The sequence below is a fragment of the Cnephaeus nilssonii genome, assembly GCF_951640355.1.
Source record: "Cnephaeus nilssonii genome assembly, chromosome: 12".
Taxonomy (NCBI): Eukaryota; Metazoa; Chordata; class Mammalia; order Chiroptera; family Vespertilionidae; genus Cnephaeus; species Cnephaeus nilssonii.
Window position 1 is genome coordinate 28226896 of NC_137083.1, and position 23240 is coordinate 28250135.

Sequence of the window (23240 nt, forward strand, 5' to 3'; positions counted from 1 at the left end):
AGCCCACCCTGAGCAGAGGACAGATCCGTGAACACCAGGCCTGAGTAGGAGGCACTGTTTCAGAGCGAAGACCGAGGACGGACCAAGAGAGGTGGTGGGGTGTTCTCAGTGGTGCTGGTTTGGGCATCTAACCGAGGGAATTGAATAAGGGGATGAATGGAGCACATGGGTCTGGATTAGAGAGGGGGTGTGAGTTTAGGACGGGATAGGTTCCTTCGAGGAGCCTCCTTTCACAGACTCGATTTTGGAGGGAATTTTCCTGGGGCAGAACACGTCTATAATATTGGCTCCCATGTGCAGATCTGCCTACCTTACTATACTGCTAAATCTTTGATATGTTGGCTTAGTGAAGGGATGGACATGATTCACCCCAGTTATCTTATCCAGCTGTGTAACGGTTCATTTTATGTGTCAACCTGGCTAGGGGTGGTATCCAGTTATTTGGTCAAACACCAGTCTAGTTGTTGTAGACTTTGCCAGCCCCTGCAATAACATCAGCCAATTCCTCAAAATAAAATCTCAATCTCTGTCTCTGTCTCTGTCTCTGTCTCTGTCTCTCTCTCTCTCTCTCTCTTCCTTCTCCAGCCTCTCTATGTCTGTCTGTCTGCAGGTTTATTTCTCTCTGGTGTGATTTCCCACGTTAGCCACTTTGCATTTGTTTGATTCCTCTTGGCAACAAGAGTTACACCACTATTATGTAGCATGCAGTCCTGCTTCCTAGCTACCTTAAAATAATATTGTTTCATGGTGACACATAGATACAGTTAACAATGAAAGTAAAATGCCTAGAAGGCAGGAGTGCCACAGGGTCAGATTTCTCTGCCCAGCAAAAACAGAGAGTGGCCTGAGACTCTCTAAAGGAAGGAATTTGTATCTGGCGATAAAATAGCTGGTGATGTTCGCCAGGTGGATACCTCCATTGCTTTATCCTTAAATCTAGTTTCTGTGAATCTCAAGAGTAAATTCTTAAAGGAAAAATAATAGTTATTCTTAATTTACAAAGGTTTTGTCATTGTCCTAAGAAACTTAAAAAATGTTAGCAGATTTTAAAATCTGATTTTACTTTGGCTATTTTTCTTTGATATAAATTTTAAAACAAAAATAAGACATTTTGAATTAATGAAGGCATCTAATTCTTTTTGTGCCTTAATGGCTGACATTTCAACATTGTGCCAGAAAAGGCCCAGTTAGAGTTAAAAAAACAACAACAAAGAAAAAGAGAGAAATGACTTTTCTAGAGTTCCTTTCCCTCCCTACCAGTAAGAAGAGAAAAAACCCCACTAATATTCAAGAAAACTTCCATCCGAATGCTGTTTGCACAGACATATGTGCATGCCTGTTTTGCACACGCACGTGTGCCTGCCCCTGGGTGCAGACGGCTACTCCAGGAGCCGCACCTGTGGGATGTGTATGTCTGAAAGCGGGCTTGGCTGTGCGCATGGAAAGAAGAAAACACGAGTGAGGTAAAAACCACACAGGCCGAAATCAAAAGCAACTGTCCTACCAGGAGGAAAGCAGGCAGACCTGGCTTTGTGCACATGCCACTCTTTCTTTGCCGCCCAGACTGATCTTTGAAATAAAATAAAGAAGCGTGGCAAACTCACTGAAACATAGGTAGAAATAATATATCTGGGTTTCAGGAAAGAAAGAAAAAATAACTTGGCATAGCTTGAAAGGCACCCATTTCATAACAACACATGTGCAAAGAATTACAATAATTGCAGTGCACACATCGGTAACAGACAGAGTGAACAATGAATATTAAAAACACATTCCTAGAGCGGCCCCGTGGCTTGGCAGCAGCGCCCAGCGCGGGGACCTGCGCGGGAGTCAGAGGAAGGCTCTGGGCGTCCAGAGCTGTCAGGACTTGGCAGGAGGAGAGAAGGAGGAGGGAGGGAGGTGGCGGGGACTGTCCCCGGCTCCCTGACTCCTGTCTCCCACTGGCAGGGCCCTAGGATGGCTTCAGGAGCGTTTCATAGAGGAAGTCTGCCTTCAGCCCTTTGAGGCTCCGGTTTAGAGCTGAACTGGAGCCAGGCTGAGAAGGAGGAGGGATGGGGATAGAAAAACAAACACGGGAGAACAAACAGACAGAGGTAGCACTGGGAACACCCAGCATCCCAGGCTTCTCTCTACGGCTCGCCTGCAGCACGATCCAGCAGGATTGACTTCCCTGCTGCAGAGACATCTCCTGGGAAGGACTGGGTATATTGATCTGCCTTTTCCCCTCCCCTATTTGCTATGCGGTGGCATTCAAGTCTGTAAGGGGATGAATTCTCCCGACGGTGTGTTCCAGAGCCTACAAAGGCACCGTAACCAAACGTCCAAGGTACACAGTGATTTTTTTCAAGGTGAATCCCTCCCATTGTCAGCAAAGACAAAGGCCCTTCTCTTAAGCACGGCTTTGGTTTTGAATGCTCCGATTCTGCCTCTCGCCACTGGCAAGAAACTGACTCCCGAATCCTTGCAACTTTGGCAATAAGAGAGGCCAGAGGGTGAGAGTTTCCGACCAGAGGAGTTTGGTTCCCACAATGGGAGTTGAGGCCTGTGGGCCAGGAACATCCAAGGGCTTGCTGAGGTAAAATTCAGGGAGATCTGTTGGGGGTGGCGGGAACCGCACCAGGTGTTAGAGAGGTGGGGTCCTGGGTTCAGCAACCTTGGTGGTTGGGTTCTGGGTAGGAAAGAATTCAGAGCCAAGACTCAAACTATAAGAGAACGTTTATTTGGAAAATCACAGAGGTAGGGGAAGTAATTTGTAAGAGAAATGGGCTTAGGAAACATGTTATAGAGGTAAAGGAAGGGCCTTTGAAGGTTAGAAGTGAGGAAGGTCAAGGTGATGCATGCCTGGGGGAAATATAGAGTGGAAGGGGAAAGGTGTGGGGGTGCTCCCAGGAAGGAGAGTGAGCTGGGTCCTCTGTTCTAAGAGATTTTAAGGCTGGAGATTTTAGGGGAGGTCCAAGGAGAAGATCTCAATAGAATATTCAGCAGCTTTCCAGGGGTGTCCTTTCAAGGTTGGGGACTCTACTGATTGATTGGTCAGCGCCAGGGCAGGGGGTCATTATCCAATGCAGCTGGTCCTGAGGCCAGCCTTGGCCTTGGCATTGCTTGCCTGGTTTTGCTGCTTTTCTGGGGTTGGAGCTGAAATACAACTGAGGCCTAGATGTTATCTTTAGGGAGGAAAGGTCAGGGGGTCCAAACCGCTTGACCAGTGATATGCTAGGGGATGAGGTCCCACCCTACCATTGTCCTTTGCCAGGCACCCAGGGCTTCCCTCCCTGATGGCCTTCTGTACCTGGCCCATCGTCCTGGCTCTGCTCATGTCTGTCTAACCTGCCTACCATAGGTCCATAAACTTGGATGGGGGGAAAAAATGACACCTTTATTTTTGCTAATCTCTGAAATATAGCATTCCTTTAATTACACGTGTAGGAAACCAACCACAATAGTGTTAATAATACTTATGATTGTTACCAGTAAAACTCATAAATAGTTCCATGTCACTTCACATATCCCCAATTGTATTATTTATATTCTATAATATTTATGCTCATCACTACTTGGAATTAGGGGGATTATTAGAGGTTCAACAGACCATTTGGCCACACTGCCGAGGGTCCCATGGCACACACAGCATTCTCCAGCCTCTAAGCAGCCAGTAGAGCTGATCACTCCACGCATTGAATCCCGTACCTGCCCAACTCATGTGCGTCTCTATACCTGCGGAGAGAAAGGAAGGGCAAACATATGTCTCCGACACAACACTGAGGATTTAACAAAGGAACTTTTTACTTGTCCACTCTTGAGATATGGTCAACAAATGTTAGCATTTGAAAGGCAAAAATTTGCATTTTCTCTTCAATGATTTGTGGTAAAGCTCCAAAATAATTTCATTAACAAGAAAAGAAATAAACCCCTCCAACAACTTCTCCAGTTTCACCAGATGCTGGCCAAGAGTATTTGCCACTGAATCATAATTGATAAGGTAGAGAAAGGCTGATGATGAACTCACCATGTTTGCCAGTTTCTGCTCCAAGGATGGAAGGGCAGAGAGCATCTCTGAGTGGTGGTGAAGACAGCATAGTGGTGACATTACTTAAATCAAGGTGTCAGCTAAGAGAACTGACACCCACAAATGTCACAGAGGCAACTTAGCAAGTCCTTTTGCTTCTACTTGTCTTCATGCTAAAGGAGAGGAATAGTTCAGATTTGGAAGCGGTGATTCATCTGATTTATCAACATCAGAAATCCAGTTGAACTCTTGTCTCAATGCAGAATCTAGCACCAGGAGGGATGCTGGGAGAAACAGGCCTAAACACAATTTTCAAAAATAGGAACCTTAACTTCTGTCTTACAAGGGACAAAAATTCTGTCCCGAAAGAAAAAATATTAGCAATCTTCACAGATACTTTTTTTTTTTAACTCGAAAAGAAATATTGAGTGTTTTACTGGAGTTCTTGGTATAGTCATAAGAGAAAGTCTAGAAATATAGAGATAGATAGAATAGGTAGATAAATTTGGTAAGTTATAGATCTATTATATACCAGACACTAGTTTTTAAAATACATTGATCTATTTCATTTAATCATTTCAGCATTTCTATGAACTATTATTGGCCCACGTTTTTCAGATGGGGGCAAGCTTAGAGAATGAATTTAACTTGACTGAGATCACAGAGCTAGTCAGTGGGATTTAAACTCAGGTCTGTCTGATCCCTAAAGCCACTATTCCATTATTTCAAGTGGTTCCAATTATTTTTAAAAAATCGCTGTGATGGAATCCTTAAAACCTAAGAAGTTGTTACAGGAGTTGAAGGATCAAATTTCAAGTTAGGAACATAAATGGCAATGTGATAACAGGTTACATATTGATAAGAGAAACTGTATGATATCAAACAAAATGGTTCCTCATACACAGAATGTCAAATGGGCTTGTCCACCTATTTTTACCCATTAAGTTAAATAAATGTAAAAAGCAGGCATCTGGAAATAAGAGCTCCTTGGGGATTTCACTTGCCAGCAGAGTAGTTCCCTGTAGCTACTGCCAGAATGTGAAACTGTCATCTCCGTTCCCTGTTTATAGGACATAGGAGAGCTTGCCTGGTGCATGAGACCAAATGTCACCGTGTTAAAAATGTGCTTCTGTGCCAACTGCCATCTCTTACCTACTGTACCTGCAGAGCACGCAGGTTAGAGCTAAGGCCATGACCACAGCTATCAAACATCAGGTATAAAACCTCAAGGTCATGCTGGAATACCCATCAGGGAGGTCCTGCTCTTCACTGTCCATATGCCTCCTCCCATTTTAAGTAAAGCCATCCTGGGTGAGTGCATGTACTTTAGCCCTCCTTAAAATAATTTCTCCCCATCAAATCACTGTAAGATATGGTAGTCTGCGAGCTGCAGACATTGAATGCCCCCTCGGAATGATCTCCAAGGCCTTGCCAAGCTCCGACTTTCTCTGATTTCAGGAAGCTAATGACTGCTAAGATAGAAAAGCCTGCAAAGAGGTCTTCATAAGGTCTTGTAGCCCTCAGAACTTATCGGGTCCTGGTCTTGAGCTCGGTTATGTGAGACTACCCCTGCACCCTTCTATGCTGCAGGAGTTATTCAGTCAGCATGAGTAAGTGGGACAAGTTATAGGGTTTCAAAGACTCAGTAAATAACCTATGAGCAGAAAATTCAATTTGTTCGTGAGGTGGAGAAAGGCATCCTGCCATGAAGAAGTCAGATGGAAAACATGCAAACCACAGTTTGTGGAGGAGAAAAGAACATGAAAAACCCTTGCCCAGAAGCGCAGGCAAGTTCAGGAAACATACTCAGCAAAGTCAACATGTCTATTGTAAATGTGGGAAGTGGGAGCCACAGCGCTGATTGAAATTCCAAACTGTGAACTAACCAGAGACATTACTCGCAGACCACTCCCTGAATGGAGACCACTGGGGAATCTATGAGAGTCATTCAGGAGATGGGCTTGGAAAGAAGACTCGGCTCAGATGAAGACATTCTGTGCGACAGGTACAGCTATGTGGCCAATTCCAGCGACATGTAAAGGTGGCACAAGGCACAATTAGACCAAGTCCCCTTTCTCTGTTGGGCAAAAAGTGAAAATCTCTTCTGGGGAATAAAGAAAAATGCTCATGATAAGTCACACAATTATTGCTGCAAAGAATCTCAGAGAATTGCAGTGAATGGGATGGTAGCAAATATTATATTTGCATTAAGAATCACCTGAATATCCAAAAATAAATATTACCTAGTGCTAAATCTGGCTGCTTTTTACTGCCCTATTATCCTGGTGTGCCCTCTTTTCTACATCAAAGAAACCTTGGTGTGTAAAACGAGACCCTGTAATGCTGATATCGTTATAGAGTTGGCATCTGTTGTGATATTAAGGCAGTGTTTGTTATCAGGGCCACTGCTAGCCCATTTGGCACTTTTGTGCAAATTTGAAAAAGAACTTTCCTTCTCCCATGGATGCAGCCCCATGCCAGAGCATACCGTTTGGTAAACAGAATGTGGGCTGGATTTCAGGCGCACTCTCACTCTCAGCTGGATTCCCTTGTGCAATACCAGGTGCAGCGTCCTCTGGCTCCAGAGGGTGGGTCCCGCTAGGTATTAGGTTTCATTAGACATCTGTGGGTGCAGCAGATGCTGTTGGTGCCTGGCTGTATTCTCTCAGTCACTGGGGGTTTCCTGAGGTTTCAGGGTCAGATTTCGGTATCAGTGAAGACTTCTTACCTCAAGCTCCTGTTCCTCTCTGCCTGAGGGCATTTTCTAGCTTTCTGAGCACGCTGGACAAGACAGGAATTAATGCCCAAGCAGTCTTCAGTTAAAGGGGGTGGAATGGAGTTGGTGGGTACAATCCCAGCCCCTTTGCCTCGGGTGGTCTGTGCAGCATCTTGTGGGGTCCTCAGCAAGATGGAGCCTTAGTGGCCCAGAGTGGTCATCTGCTCATCAGCACACTCTTTGGTGACTTTCTTACCTTCTTTGTTTCATTTCCCTCACTCTCTTTCCCTGTTTCCTGGGATCACTTTCCAAATCCTTGCACCCAAATCTTTGTCTCTGAGTCTGCTTTGGGGGGAACCCAAATGAAGACTCTGGGCTTCCTTACTATAATTCTAACTTGGCTCAATGCACCTGCCAATGTTTGGAGCTTTAACTCTGATTTGACCAGTATGTGAAATTCTTTATGAATGAGGGTACTCTTTCACAGATCAGAAAACACTAAGAAAGGAACAAATCACTTCACAAAGAGAGAATAAGCAAAATGCTCACCAGAGAACTTGCAGTGAGAAAAGATTCCCATAACTATCTTAAAGAACTATCTTAAATGAAAAGCAACCACATGTCCCAGAGGTCAGCAGGAGAAGGGGAGAGGAGAAGGAATTTGAATGACTGTGCTTAGGAATATCTATGCAGGAGAGCACAGGCTTCAGGTTTAATGTGATTGTCTTCATTGTGAGCTTAGGAGGACTGAGCGAGTCAAGGGGCAAGAGCCATTTCTTTGACTCTCCCTGCAGAAGCTGATAGAGGTTGGCCAGAAAGAGAGGCAACTGGGTGTGGGCTGCTCATCCACCCATCAAGTTGTGACATTAGTTTGGGGACTCAATTCTAGCATTTATGGAGCCCTTACTATAGTGATACATTGGTACATGCTGGACGCTGCATCATGGGGGACTAAGAGAAAATGGGACACAACCCTTGTCCATAGGATCTTGCAGTCTAGTAGAGGTTATAAGACATGTCAATCCAATTGGCACAGGACAAAATAACTGTTCACAAAAATAACTGCCTGCTAGACTAAGAATTGTAAGGGTAGGGCTATATTTTCTACATCTTTATATAGCCTGCAACACCGTGCCTTGATTATAGTAGGTGTTCATAGATGGATGGTGTTTGACTAACCCAGTGAAGAATCTCATTCTATAACACAAAATTTCATGAAAAAGCACAGACGGCAGAAACCCTTTTTGCCTGGGGAATGTGGGAAGGCTTGGAGCTGGTTGACAATTCCAAAGTAAAGCATGCCCAAGTAGAATGGACTCCATGGAATTTTCCTTTGCTTGTCAGCAGAAATCTGGGCTTACGTTAGGAGATATGTCTATTCTTCCATTATTTCTTGGTATCTAATGGATGCCTATTCAACTTGGGTTTTAATATTTTTTTAAATGTTTGGCTGTTAAAACATCCTAAGTAAGAGGCCTTCTTCTTTTGACATCAATGGAAGGATATTATTTCACTGCTTTTACTGCAGCTAAGGGGCCATTGTTAGTTTACTCTTCGTTGCTCAGAGATATACTTAGAGACATGAGGATACATTTGAAGATGGGAAACAAAACGATGGGAGAATGCAGACAAGCCAAGCCTCCCAAAGAGAAGACCAGAGGCTGCCAAGCAGGTTTGTGTTTTAACTTGTGATCCTGCCTGCTCCCAGCTCCTAGCACCTCACTCCTTCAACCCTCTCTCACGTTACCTCGGCCAGGAATGGCAACAGTGCCCTCAGTAGGTGCTTCGCGGGGAACAGCACGGGTTGAAGTGGAGGATCTTCACTTAGGGAAACCCTTTGACAGGCAGAGGTCCCTGCTGATCCAGCAGGCTCCGCACCTGCCAGGTGGATAGACTACCTTTTCATTCATTGGTGAGCAAGCCAACACTGTCATTTCTGTGGTTCAACAAATGGTTGAATAACAGCATTTGTACATGGTCCTAATGAATAGTTTTGTAGGACAACTATCCCATTTACTAAGAAATGAAAGATAAATAAATCTTGGGGTTATTCTTCTCCTCTCTGATTTCAATTCTGGCATTGAAATCTGTCCACGCAGCAGGGATATGCAGCATGAGAATTCTCGGTAAGTCTGATGAGGTCGCCCCAGGAAGAGGAGACGTGAACCTGATTTCATGAACAGAGATGGGCAGGCAACATCAGAGACTGTGCCTGTTCTTAGATCAATCTAACGGCCAGGCCTTTCTGGACACTTCCTGGTGGTGCTGCCCGAAAGCTGATCCAAGTTCCTGCCCCTCTGGGACCAGCCACCATCTCTGTCTCCTGCTCTCTCATTTCTAGACGTGGAGAAATCCACGCGGAGAAATCCTTTTATTTTGTTCTCTTCCCGGTCTTCACTAAAACGAATTCCCTTCTACCCACAGCTCCCTTCTTTTCCCTTTACCTCTCACAGTTCTAAATAGTTGGGCTTTTGGAAAGCAAAAGCCAGAAAGCCTTGGAGACTTTCTGCTTTAAAAGGAACTCCTATCCCTCCCCCCACCCCCACCCCCAATAAAAAAGGAACTTCCCCTGGGGCAAGGTAAAGCAGAGCCTACTTCTATGGGGGAGGGGTATTGGGAAGAAAAAGTGGAGGAAAAACATAATTAATAATCACAAAATATTTAGCCACAAAGAGAAGTTACGACAGAGCAGTGGGGAGTAGAAATGTGTAAGAACTTCATCTCCTTAGTAACTGTGCCCAGGTCGGCTTGATCCTCTTGATGCCTTGTGGTGATTGAAGACCAAGGGAAGAAGGTCTGGACTCCTTTGCGCAGGCACTGTGCCTCGGGGGAAGTAACTCAGCTCAGGCTGCACTTCCTGAAGGATGCAAGGCCGGCGTGGGGTTGTGACGTGGATTTGGGTTGGCTCTTACCTTGTCTGAATTGGTTCATGACAAATAATCCTGGTAAAAGCACAGGAATCACTAGCAGACATTCAGGATCAGAGCAGGACAGGCCAAAGGAGCTTCCTCTCGGAGCCCGAAGGTATGGCTCCCTCTTTGCATTTCTTTCGGCTCTTAGAGCCACTCAACATTTTTCTCTCAAGGTTGCTCCAGGCTCTTTGAGGCCCCACTGATTTATGCTTACATATATACATATTTTTTTTTTTCTTGATTTTCTGTTTGCCCGGTTTCCCAGGTAATTGATTCCGCTCTTTTAAAAGCCACTTTCAGAAGCCTTCCCTTCTCCATGCACCATCGACAGCGAATATTTCAAGCCTGACTCAGAGAGCTACTGTCTTTGTGGAGGTCGCCATGACGCAGACTTGTCTTCATTGGTGTTCTCTCCGGTGTGAGATGCTGCCAAGGAAGCTCTAAGTGATGCGTTTAGAAGGTGGGGTTTCAGCCAGGCTTTCTGACAGTCCGTGCAAAGGTGCACTTGGGATGCTATGGGGAAGCCAGTGAGCAACAGAAACTGAAGGCTTCACTGACATACACTGCTTGCAGTTTCTGTTAGACAATCTTTTTTTTTAAAAAAAAATATATATTTTTTATTGATTTCAGAGAAGAAGGGAGAGGGAGAGATAGAAACATCAATGATGAGAGAGAATCATTGATCGTCTGCCTCCTGCACGCCCCCTACTGGGGATCGAGCCCACAACTCGGGCATGTGACCTTGACTGGAGTTGAACCCGGGACCCTTCAGTCTGCAGGCTGATGCTCTATCCACTGAGCCAAACCAGGCGACAATGTTGTTTTCTGACAACTTTAAAAAATAGACAAAGGGCCACAACAAGAGGCATGTGTACCAATGAGAAAACTGTTGTGCCAGATAAGGAATGAGATACAGTCAAAACAGACTAAAGTATCCGTGGAGTTAGGAAGCAATAAAATGTTTATGGATAAATCTTCATTTGGGGCCGAGGGTCTGAATGCCAAGAAAGAACAAACCAAACCTGTGGCTCGCTGAGTTGGGACATGTTCTTCCCTTCGCTTCTCGGTGTGTGAGAGGAGGCGAGGAGTTTCCTGGCTCCCTGTGAGGAAAAAGCTTCAGAGGGAAAGAAAGGGGGCAGGCCGAGGCTTGTTGGGGCTGAGCTGTGAGCAGAGGAGAAACCAAAACAACAGTTGCAATGATGAAATGCTTCTAAATGGCCTCAGAAGGACTTGGAATGCGGCCTGAACGCACTATCTGACCATTTAATCTCTGAGTGAAAGAAGAACCCAATGCAAATTTCCGTCTTCCTTTCTGTGCAAAAGGTGGTAGAGGTTGAAAGACTGCAGAAGCTGGAGACTGGCACCTTCACCTCATGAGCATGGGACTGAGAGTTGTTGAAAAGCCAGAGGAAAATATTTTTTTTTTTGGTCATCTGTTCAGTACCACAATTATGCAATTGTCAACCTTGAGGTAATCAATTTAGCAAGCTTTTCTAGGTACAGAGAAAAAAAAGTTATTTGGGGGGGGGAATATAATCTTTTATTTTACCAAGAGCTCTTAAGCAAATAATTTTTCATGGCCCTAGGGATTCTGGGGCATATTTGAAACCCTGTGCTCACTTGATGACCAAACGTGCCATGGCATCTTTGCTCTCCTCTCAGGCTACCTCAGCAGGATGTCTTTCTTAGCACTACTTCACAGCAGAAGGTTTGCGGGGCCTGTCTCTGGGCTTGGGAGGGCTGATGCGGCCAGAGACCCACAGCCCAGAGCAGAACACAGATCATCTCTGCTTCAGGCCTTGGCCCTCTCCTTCACCATTCGAGTTTGGACAGTCTGACAGATACTGAAATTTCCCTGGGGAGGGTCAGCTCAGATACTGACAAGACATCAAGGGAATGAAGTTGCTTATTGTGAAAAGAGCACGACCCTATGGAGAAAGGAAATGAATAACTGTAAAAGGGATATTTGTATAAGTGATATAAATCGAGATAATTGGGGAGGGGTTATTTCCTCTTGTGTAAAAATGACGACGAAGGCAATGAATCAAAGTTCTGGCTGAACTATAAGTGTGTGCCTCAAAAAGGCCACTGATGGGTCAGTCCACCCCTTTTGTTCATGGCTAGCCCCTCCCCCACCCTTCACCTGCAGGCCTAGGTGATTGTGCCAAAGTAGGGAATGCTGGAATTTTGTAACCCGGGCATATCACCAAAATACATGCTTCCTCACTGAGTCATTTCATTCCCTTGGACAAATTGCTTAACCTTGCCTGAACCTCAGTTATCTTATCAGTGAAATGGGTTACTTACACTGGCCTTATAGCAAAGGTCGCTGTGTCAACTACCACACAAAGGGAAGACCTTTGGCAACTGATGAGTACTGTGAGCAAGTGTGACTTCTACAAAAATCAAGCTTGGTGGTGCTTCCTGCATAGAGAATCCGATTAACCATAACATGTAGAAAGATAAGGGATGACACTTTTAAGAGCTGATGGAAGTGTCTGTGGACTTCTTTTTGAGAGACATTCTTATGAGCATGGATACTTTTAGCTTTCTGGAGGAGGTGCCATGCTGCCTGACACTCTGCCATTTTTCCTTATAAGAGTTTCCAGACCCTCTTCTTCTTTTTTAATGTGCTGATATTTAAAAAAAAATTGAGGTACAATTGACATATAAATTATTAATTTCATGTGTACAGTATAATGATTCAATAAAGGTATATATTGCAAAATGATTGCCACAATAAATCTAGTTAACATCTATCACCATACAGTTACAATTTTTTTCTTGTGATGAGAACTTTTAAGATCTACTCTCTTAGAAACTTTCAAATATATAGGACAGTATTATTAACTTCACACTCTCTTCTTTATGTATCACATGTGCCCATTTCCTGTGAAGGAGAGTAAGGGATTTTTTTACTTACCAACTCACCTTAATCTTTCCAACAATTGAGATCTATAATTACATTCATCAAAGGTATGTTTTTAGGACTATACAGGAAAAGTGGTTGTTTTCTATGGAGAACTGGAAACTTTTTTTAAATCCTAAGTCCTACGTTATTCAGATTTCAGATTAAGTTTCATGAAAACAAATAAAAAAGGCTGCCCTAGTCAGTTTGGTTCAGTTGATAGAGCATCGGCCTGTGGATTCTGGTCAAGGGCATGAACCTCAACGGCAAGTAACTTGGTTGCATCTGGGAGACAACCAATCCATGTGTAGGCAACCAATCAACATCGATGTTTTTCTCTCTCTGTCTCTCCCCTTGTGCTCTCTGAAAATCAGTGGGAAAATATCCTCCTCGGGTGAGGATTAACCAACCAACCAACCAATCAAACAAACAAACAAAAAACACCCCAAAACCAAAGAGCCAGAAGAAAAAATACCACATCACCTTCCTATCATTTTGTCATACGCTGAGGACAGTGAGGTGTGTTTCTCTCCTCACTCAGCCCCATTTCAGATTCATGTGTGTTTGCTTTGGGGCCAAATTTGGGGCAGGATTGGGGAGAGGAAGTAGATGCCAGAGAAAACATACATTTTATTTTATATTCACACACATCTCTTCAACTTTTATTACAGGCCTGTGCCCTCCCTAGGCAGGAGGAAATTTTGAATGAACTCAGCTTTTAGTGACCAGGAGTGGAGACATAAAAAGAGCTATTCAGCTTCTCTGGCTATAGAGATAAGTACAAAGGTTGACTGGCATTAAGTCTGTAGTAATAGCAGCTCTAAGTACTGGCCATGATTTGAATCTCTCGATACCTGATTCGGGGGAGGCTGGAATATTTATCAGCCATTAGGAGAGGCTGTTTCTTGCTGATAAGATGCCTACAACTGATGGGGTGCACCTGAAGATGGGGATGAGCCTGGGCTGGATTTATAGCCATTTGCAGCAAGAGCAAAAAAGTATTCTCCCTAAGAACAGCATGAGACGTTCATCAGCAAAATGATCAATCTGCCCCCTGGGGCCAGCCTATGGAATCTTCACAAAACAGAGTTGGTGAATACCCTGACATATAAAATGATTGGATACTACACTCAGACCTGGCCAGCAAGTCACAATTTCATTGATTTGAAGACCGAGGAAGTATGGGGTAGGATAAATGAGATGGAGGAGTTATTAATCTATAAATCTCAGTTTTCAGAAAAATCTCACACTGAAATGTAATGTGCCAGATATGTGATGATCCTCAGCTTTAGAAAAATGAAATCACCCATTTTACACAACTCCAGGGCCACCTTTTGGTTTATTGCTACAGTAGGAGAAGTTAAAAAAAAAGCAAAACCAACAGCAATAAAGCAGTCACCTGCATTTTATTTTTGCTTCTGTGATGCTTTACAGCCATGGGTAACCTCAGTGCCAACTTTTACATTAAAGAAAAATTGCTTATCTTAAGCTTAAAATATATGACTTTAGTGACTTTTGAAATTTAAACTTGTGTTTCCAGGTTAATTATACCTTTAAAGATAAAGTTTAGAATGAGAGGCAGATATGCTGACCACATATGGCGGTTGGGTGGCTTCTTCAGCAAACCATTAAGCCATATCCCTTAATATCATCTAATGGAACACCCTTCCTACTTCTCTTTAGTTGATTTTTCAAAACCATATAGATTTGCTTTCAGTCAACAACACAAGATTTCCCTATTTCTAAACTCAAACTATCTGCTGCTCAACATTTGCCTGGCATTTGCTTAAGAGAAATGATATTTATGTAGAACTAGAGGCCTGATGCATGAAATTCATGCAAGAGTAGGCCTTCCTTTCCCTGGCTGCTGAACTGGCTTCCCTCCGGCACCCGGAACCCGGGCTTCCCTCTAGCCGCTGGCACCCAGGCTTCCCTCGCAGAGGGGGGCCCTGCCCACCTGCTGCAGCCTTCCAGTTGGTGGCCTGGGCCTCCCTCTTTGGGGAGATCATGGAGCCCCCCCTCGCCTCCCCACCCACCCCCCATCCCCCGATTGATCGCCCTGCCGACCGGTGGCCTGGGCCTCTCTCTGCAGGATGATCATGGGGCAATGGCTGGGCCCCCGACCAGACCAATCGCATTGCACCTGCCTTGGCTGGCCTAGCTCCAGTGGGTGTCATAGCGTAGTCCCGGATGGTTGTCTGGATGGTCGTTCCGCTGTTCAGCTGTTTGGTTGATTTGCATATTATGCTTTTGTTATATAGTATTGCCTGGAAGATACACAGTTATTTTATTCTACTTGATATCCTAGATTTTTATCTTTGGATCAAAGTGGGTCACCAGAGAAATGGTTATTTCCATCTCCCTTGCCCTTGAAGAACCATTTTGAAAATGTGCATTGGTGTTATTGCTTTGGCCTGCTTTGAAGAATTCTTTAACAAAGAGCCCTGTTGTGGTAGAAAGCATCAGCTCCCTCCCACCCCTCCCTTCTATCCCACCCAAACCTCTATGCAAGAGAAAAAGAATGCAACCCTCCCAGGTGGGCAAAGTGTGTGCATGTGCATGTGTGTGTGCATGTATGTAAGTGTATGTCCTGAGCATCTGATATGCTTTCCTTTCATGAACACTTGTGGCTTATCTTGCTTCCTTTTTGGCTTTGGTTACGAAGACCGAGAGCCACCCTATCCATGGCCTACCTTCGGCAACTGTTGTGACTGTCACTGGTGTCTCTTCCACTTTGTTTCATCTTGCTCTTCTCAAGGGCAGTATAATGTGGCTATTAGGAGCATTAACTCTGAAACCACACAGTCTGGGTTTGAATTCTGCTCCACCAACTGTGGATTAACCACATATTAGGCTAGTAGGAATATTAGGAATAATCCAATACTCAGTTGCCACGCCTAGAGCCCTTTCCTCTCCTCTCCTATTGTGAATGTTGCTCGAGTGCCTCTCAGGTCTTCAGAATGTTGAAGGGATTCATGACAAAAGGACTTGGAGTTCAAACCCCAATTCTTGCTATTTTGCCGCTGTCCTGGCAGCCTATGAGTGAAGAACCACGGGATGGGATGGGGAACCTGCCTGTGACAAGTTGCTGCTGCATGGACAGCCTGAACCCCCTCTTTAGAGGCCCATTCCCCATCCCCACAGGGTGGCTGGGCCCAGAAACCCAAGAGAAAAAGGACTCTTCTTTTGCAAAGTGCCTTACTCCTAACGGTTCAGTGTCTTCTAGAGCAGACATTGCAGATGCTAGTTTCTCAGTTTGGAGCTTGCTTGAGAGCGGAGCTTTTACATTGGTGCTAAACAGATAAAATATTAAGCACCAGTGTGCTCCCCAAATCATTAGCAGCGAGTGCACAGGTAATTAATTCAGCCCTAGGCTATTTGGGGGCCTGTTGTTTTTATTTCCCACCCACAGCACACACTTTTCAGTAATGAACTCTCTGTGTACAAGATGAGAGACACACACCGTGCCCCCAGAAGGCTTGGAATGCCTCATTGCTGCCAGAAACTCTGGCCCTGAGGGCTCCAAGCTCTCTGTCAGCAGCAGAGAGGAAGGAAAGACAACCCCATAGCTGTCTGTCTGGATGAGAAAACTCGATTTCTTACATCAAATTACTGATTTGAAACAATTTTGAGGATATACAAAAATGGTAAAAATAACCCCAAATTAAATGGCACACCTTTTTCTTTTTCCATAATTATTTTAAACTGCTTCATTAGTTGACCAACATACACTAGCCCCAGGAGGCTGGTGGATTTGACCCCTACTATTTCTGAGCTCCTGACGGAGAAACCAAGTCTCAGGAGAAGTTAAGTGGGTTTCCAGAAGTCTCCTGATAAGTGAGTGGAGATAGAGTTTTAAGGTGGTCTCAGCTGCCAATCTGGCCTTGAAACTTCCGAGGTCCTGGTAGTCTAACCTTAATAGTCCCCTGAGAAAAGATTAAGTGGGGGATAGCAATTCACTTCACACAGGGAAATCCAAATACTTTTAGCAAAAAGGAGAAGCACATTTCCAATTTAGACAAGGTATCAGCTAGATGGATAGATAAACTATGTAGCCGGAAGTGGGTTGCTGAGTCGCAAGACTTTGGAATGGAGTAACTTCCATTCATTAAACTGTCAAAGAAACAGTTTCATATACATTTGTAATTAGAGTGTGTGTGTGTGTGTGTGTGTGTGTGTGTGTGTGTGTGTGTGGCAATATCAAAATTTTGCTGATTGCCCTTTGGAATATAAATATCATACAGTTTAAATTCAAGGTATTATTGGAAACTTGTTTCTCTGTACTAGAATCATGAAGTCAGCTGCTAGTTATTTCCGGCTGGGCCTTTACAAAGGCTGTATTGATATTTTAGTTCAATGCTCTGAATCATAGTGGGGGTTGTAGTGATTATGCTTAAGAAATTATCTTCAAATATACAAAACGATAAGTTAGTGTGGAGTGAACTTGGCTATTTGATCTTTAAATCCAGAAGAATACAAAAAAAAAAAAAAAATGAGGGATGAGAATGGGGACAGAAAATAATGCTATCTACTGTAATATATTGATAAATATTTTGAGGATGAATAAATTATGGCTAAAGGCTGAGCAGTGACTAATGTAGTGACTTTTCCTGTCATGACAGAAAACCCAACCCAAACTGCTTTAAATCAAGAGGGAATTTATTCACGGATGTAACTAACCATTCCAAGCAAGGTTTTTGAGGTGGTTATCACAACTCTTTACACTTAATATGCTCAAGTTAAGGCCCAGAAGTTTCACTAAGTTTCATGACATCTCACCATCTCTGATGCCTTTCCCTGAACCAATCAGGGAGGCCAGCAGGACATGCAGCTCTCTGATTGGCTGGGCCTAAGTCACATGACATCTATGGAATTGGGTGTGGAGTCTGTTCTGCAGTTACTACTGTGGGTTGAGAGGAGAGGAAAGTCGATGCTCAAAACAGAATGAGAGAGTGACAAAGTAAGGAGGACAAATGGATGCCAGAGGGCCAAAGCACAGTCACTAGTGTTAGCAATAAAGGAAAAAGTACATTACTACAAAAAATTTAAAATAGCATTAAAAAATAAAATAGCACCCTAATGAATATTAGTCTTCTGTGTTAGAGACATCCATCTATGTGTTTTGTATCATACATATGCTTCAGAGAAAATCTATTAACTAAAGACCATGACATTTAATTGTGACGGAAGGCCTCAAGTGTTTATAGAAGTTGTTACCAACTGGGTGCAGAGGCTATTATACTGAAAGTATAGTGATGGGCTCCTTCACTCACTCTTAACCTTCCTGTCTTGAGCTGGGATACTTGTAGTGAGAATAATAATGGGAGCAGGATTAGGGGAGCCTTCCTATCGTACTTATGCTCGAAGATGATCATCCTCCCACTTCTGCCTTTTGCGGGCATTGTGGGAGTTGCATAAGGAGCCACCAACCTAGTTGCTGTCTTGGTTGGATGTGTGCCAGAGCAATGGAAAAGGAGGAAGAGCAGCATGAATGCAGTTGACAAACTCTGCACAAGGAGGCAGGAGTTGAGCACTTGCAACCAAGGGAGCAACTGCTTTCTGGACTTAGTTTATCAGCATTGGGACTGGAAGGTAGCTAGTCTATCATGGACCAACATAGCATTTTGCAGCTTGGTGCATTTGCCTTTGCCTTTTCCTCTGCCTGGAATATATTTCCCACACCTTTTCCCATGTTTGATACGTGCTTATCTTTCTGACCTCAACTTTTCAGAGAGAGTTTGCCGACGCCCCCTACTGTGTCCCATTTACTTAATATTCTGTGTATTTCCTTGACACTACTATTATCCATTAGAAACTACTGGGTTTATTTACTTGTCTATTGCCCGTGTCTTCCCATAAGAATTATGCTCATCCAAGGCAAAGGCCTTTCATGTTACTCAACTTGGAATTCCCAGCATCTAGAACAGTGCCTGGCACGCCGAGAGGATCTACACATGCTTGTTGAGTAGATGTTTGAGACACAGAAAGAACAAACTGTGTTGGAGATAAAACAGCCCACTTTGCCAAAAAAACTCAACAATGTGAATTATTCCCACCTCCTCCTCCCCTTCCTCTTCTTCCTTCATTAAGTTGTGGTTTGTCATCCAGTTTTCTATTTTCCTGCACACACATTCTTTTTTGATCTGACTGATCTTCCTCTTAAGTAGGTTCCTTTTTTAATTCGTTGGCTACTTTGGACTCAGATCCAGTACCTTAAGTGCAGTGGTTCCTAGAGCAGAGAAAGATGAAACCGTTTCTCCCTACTGGGTCAATGGTGAAGAAGCCAGCAGACTGCAAGGATCCCCATGGTCCAAGAGAGGAAGCCTCCTGCTCCCTGGCCTCCTGACACTCTCCCTAGCTCAGGGTTGGGAAAGCCACAGCCTGCCCATTCAGTCGGCTCCCCTCGGCCTCTTAGAGAGGGGAAGAGCCGCACATTTACAGGAGACCACACTTGATCTTCCTCTCTGGGGTCCAGATATGTTTCTGAGCCAAACTCTTCCAGAATCCACTACTTTGTGGTAAGCAGGAGAGTGTCTGATTATCCTCAATCACTCATGCTGCCTGCAAGCAAAAATTCTCTCCAAGAAGATTCCCACAAAGCCCGAAGCTCTCTTGCCCACGGACTATAGCAGGCTTTCCCCTGAGGAGAAGGAGGAAGGAATGAGGTGGGTATAGGTTTCCATCAACCCCTAAATAATCCTGATGTATTTCAGGAAAGAACCTGAAATGGCAAAATATAATTTCCGTGATGGTTGTGTTTATGGTGATGAAAAATCAATGTCTCATGACCACCAGAGCAATATCACATTTTAAAACAATGAACACGAAACAGCATCTGTGTTTTGTACTATCTTGCTCTGAAACTTTTTATAAAGATTTCTCTTTGTCCAGAGTTAAGCAGTAATATCAATTCCTGGCTTTATAACATCTCTTTACCATATTATTAATTCTGAAATGATAATTCAGCAGGTTGTTGCTGAACATACAGAAAGCAGGTAGATGCCAAGTGTTATTTTAGCTATGATTGAATAGTCAGATTAAAGCTTTTACACTCACTGTATTAGAGGTTATTGAACTGCTCTTAAGCCCTAGAATGAGTGACCTGTCTTTGAATTCAGATATCAATACAACATTTTGTACTAAAAACAGAGGCAGTTGAAAACAGCAGAGAATTTTCAATGCAATTCAGTTTATGATGTATGCAAGCAGAATGTCAGAGCATTGTATATTAACAACTTCAAAAATGACAAATAAAGCAAATGCATTTAGTAAACAATTCGATCTTTAAAGTTTTTTGAAATAAATTTTAAGTATATACAGTATCTTGGCTCTTCAAAAAATAGTTTCTAGTTAGAAAGCACTGGAAAGAAGCTTTTTAAAAAAAATTCTTAATTTTAATTCGTAGATAGTAGAATCTATTTTTAAACAATAGGTTCAAATCCTCCAAAGTTTCTTTATAACAATATAACAGTACAAAAATGTTGGCTGGCTCATGAGCTAAATTTATAAACACATTTTAAAAAATCATAGGTTGTTGCTGTGTTGTCAACAAGGCTGTCTTTAATTGTTGCAAAACCTAACTTTATCTTACAACCTCTGCACAGTGTCTCCAGAGGAACTGGATAGGACCTACAATAATGAGACTAAGGCACAGTTCTCCAGGCGTATAAAATACTTGCTCAGCTGTCAACTCCTTTAGGTAACCTAATATTTGATTGTGCAGGGGCATCCTTTTGTGAGATTTCATTTTCAGATTTATAGGAACACAGTCTAGGTCACCAGGTGTTACGGCCAGAAAAGAGTGTTTCTTTTCTATGTGTCTTTTTTTTAATTTTTTTTAAAATTGAATTTATTGGGGTGACTTTGCTTAATAAAATTATATAGGTTTCAGGAATACAGTTCTATAATACATTATCTGTATTTGTATTGTGTGTTCACCACCCCAAGTCAAGTCTTTTTTTATCACCACTTATCCCCTCTGTACCCATTTCTACATCCACTCTGGTAATCACTATGCTATTGTCTGTATCTATGAGTTTCTTGTTTTTGCTTAATCCCTTCACCTTTTTCACCCAGCCCCTCTTACCATCCCCCACCCGACAGCTGTCAGTCTGTTCTCTATGAGTCTGTTTCTATTTCATTTGTTTGTTTACTTTGTTCATTAGATTTCACATGTGAGTGAAATAATATGGTACTTGTCTTTCTCTGACTGGCTTATTTCACTTAGTATAATGCTCTCCAGGTTCATCCATGCTGTCACAAAGAGTAAGATTTCCTTCTCTCTCTCTCTCTCTCTCTCTCTCTCTCTCTCTCTCTCTCTCTCTCTCTCTCTCTTTTTACGGCCGAGTAGTATTCCATTGTATATGCTCAGTATCACTAATCACCAGATAAATGCAAGTTAAAACCACAATGAGATATCACCTCACACCTGTCAGAATAGCTATCATTAATAAATCAACAAACAAATGCTGATGAGGATTAGAGAAAAGGAAACCCTCCTGCACTCTTGGTGGGAATGCAGAGTGGTGTAGCTACTGTGAGAAACAGTATGGAGTTACCTCAAAAAGTTAAAAATGGACCCAAGGATTCTGCTTCTGGGAATTCATCTGAAGAAACCTGAAAAACTAATTCAAAAGAATATATTCACCCCTGTGTCCACTGCAGTGTTATTTGCAATAGCTTCCCATTTGGAAGCAGCCCAGGTGCCCGTCAGTAGATGAGCGGATAAAAAGCTGTGATGCATTTACACCATGGACTACTACTTGACCTTTCTGTCTCTGTGAGTCATGAAAAACATGTAACAAAAACACCAATACAGGGCCAACTCGGTAGTTTATGAATTAATTTGCTAACGTATGCAGATGAAGTAGAAGTTTCTAGAAAGAAATTATGAATTGTCATCATATATTTTCTCCCAGTAATTTTCATAAAAACACAGTTAATAATAAAATAGCAATGTATAGAGATATACAATAATTAAGGTAGTGCTAGCTTGCTAGGTTTCTCTAGAGGAGATGTTTCTACATTTTTCTGCTGTTCAGCACCTCTGACTGGTTAATGGATTGACCTGGCAACACCACTTTTGATTCTCTGCATGCTTATGTTTTAGGACACAGGGCCAGAGTAGCAACTGCTGACTTGGTAGTCTCATTTCTGTTTATTCCCTCTTTCTGCTTCTAACAAGAACAGACAGAATAGAGTCAGTGCATTCATATCAAACACTCCCTAAGCACCTTTTATATGCTGGACCTCATACTTGTTACTTTGGGTAAGAGAAGGATAAAGCATGGTCCTTGTGCTCAAAGAGTTGCAGCCAAGTGAAGGGATCAATACCTAAACTGTGGGACTAGAAAGGTAGGGCCTGATCATTTGTACTTTTGATAAACTCTAGAGTTGAATGTGGTTCATGCCAAAATTTAATAATCCTAACTTCAGGATGAGTTTATAAACTTCACAAAGTTTTACCTTACCAATAACAATTCTGGTATGCGCCGTTAGTTTTGAGATAATTTCTTTAGATTAGAGGCTCAAACGTTCTTCCACACCCTTCCCATAGAAGAAAATAAACATTTTCAGCTTTAAAATAGTGATATAATCTCTCCCTTTTGTAAACTTGTAATTCCTCATTGAGGATTTTTACTAAGGGAAGAATGCTTGGAGCACTGATTTCTATTTGTTTCATTCAGTTAGTTCTTAAGAGATAATGAAGATATTGCACTATGTCAAATGGGAAGCTTAACCAATAGGGAATTTATTCTTACAATTTAGGTCCTCATGATTATCTCAGAAATCCTAAAGAGTACACCATGGCCTCAACAACTTGGCCAATGTTGCTCTGAGAAAAATTACTATAGATGCTTCCTCTTGACTGAATTATTCACATACTACAAAGGGAGTACAAATTCCATTTTTCACTCATAGCCATCGATGGGCTATGTTGAAAATACTGAAATATTCAGACTACCCTGCCCTAGCGTCTAGGGCTTAGATCAGTGTGTCTCAGCCCTGGCTTAAATCAGTGTCTGGGGCAGGTGGAGGGGCAAGACATCAGTATTTGATTCTGATGTGCAGCCAGGTTGAGACCCATAGTCTTAAGCCACCTGAATGTGGTATTGTTTTGTGAGTGCCACTGACTATAATCAAAGTGTGAAGCCAGGTGATGCTTGATCTTCTTTATGATGGCTTTTCTTACAGTGTTACTGTATTTAGCAGAGGACTTTGTCTTCCTGAATATGTAGGCTGAGAAGGATAATCCTCTGCATCTTGAGCTGTGGTGAGCATATAAACTGATCTGCAGTGCTGTGAAGCAGAAACTCCCAAGAGTTGTTGACTGTTAGGTCAACAGAGTCTTCTGCCCACATTTTATGACTGGTTTTTGTGGTAAAAGGGCCTTTCCTTTGGTCAAAATAATGAACAAAGTTTCATTATTCATCAGATTTTATTATGGGTTTAATTATGTTTTGTAAAAAAATATGTTTATCTTGACCGGCGTGCTCAGTTGGTTGAGCATTGTCCCATGTACCTAAAGGTCGCTGGTTCCATTGCTGGTAAGGGCACATGCCTGGGTTCTGGGCTCAATCCCCACTAGGGGGCATGCTGGAGGTAGCCAATAGATACTCTGCTCTCACATTGATGTTTCTCTTTCTCTCTCCCACCCCTCCTTCCTCTCTCTCTCTCTCTCTCTCTCTCTCTCTCTCT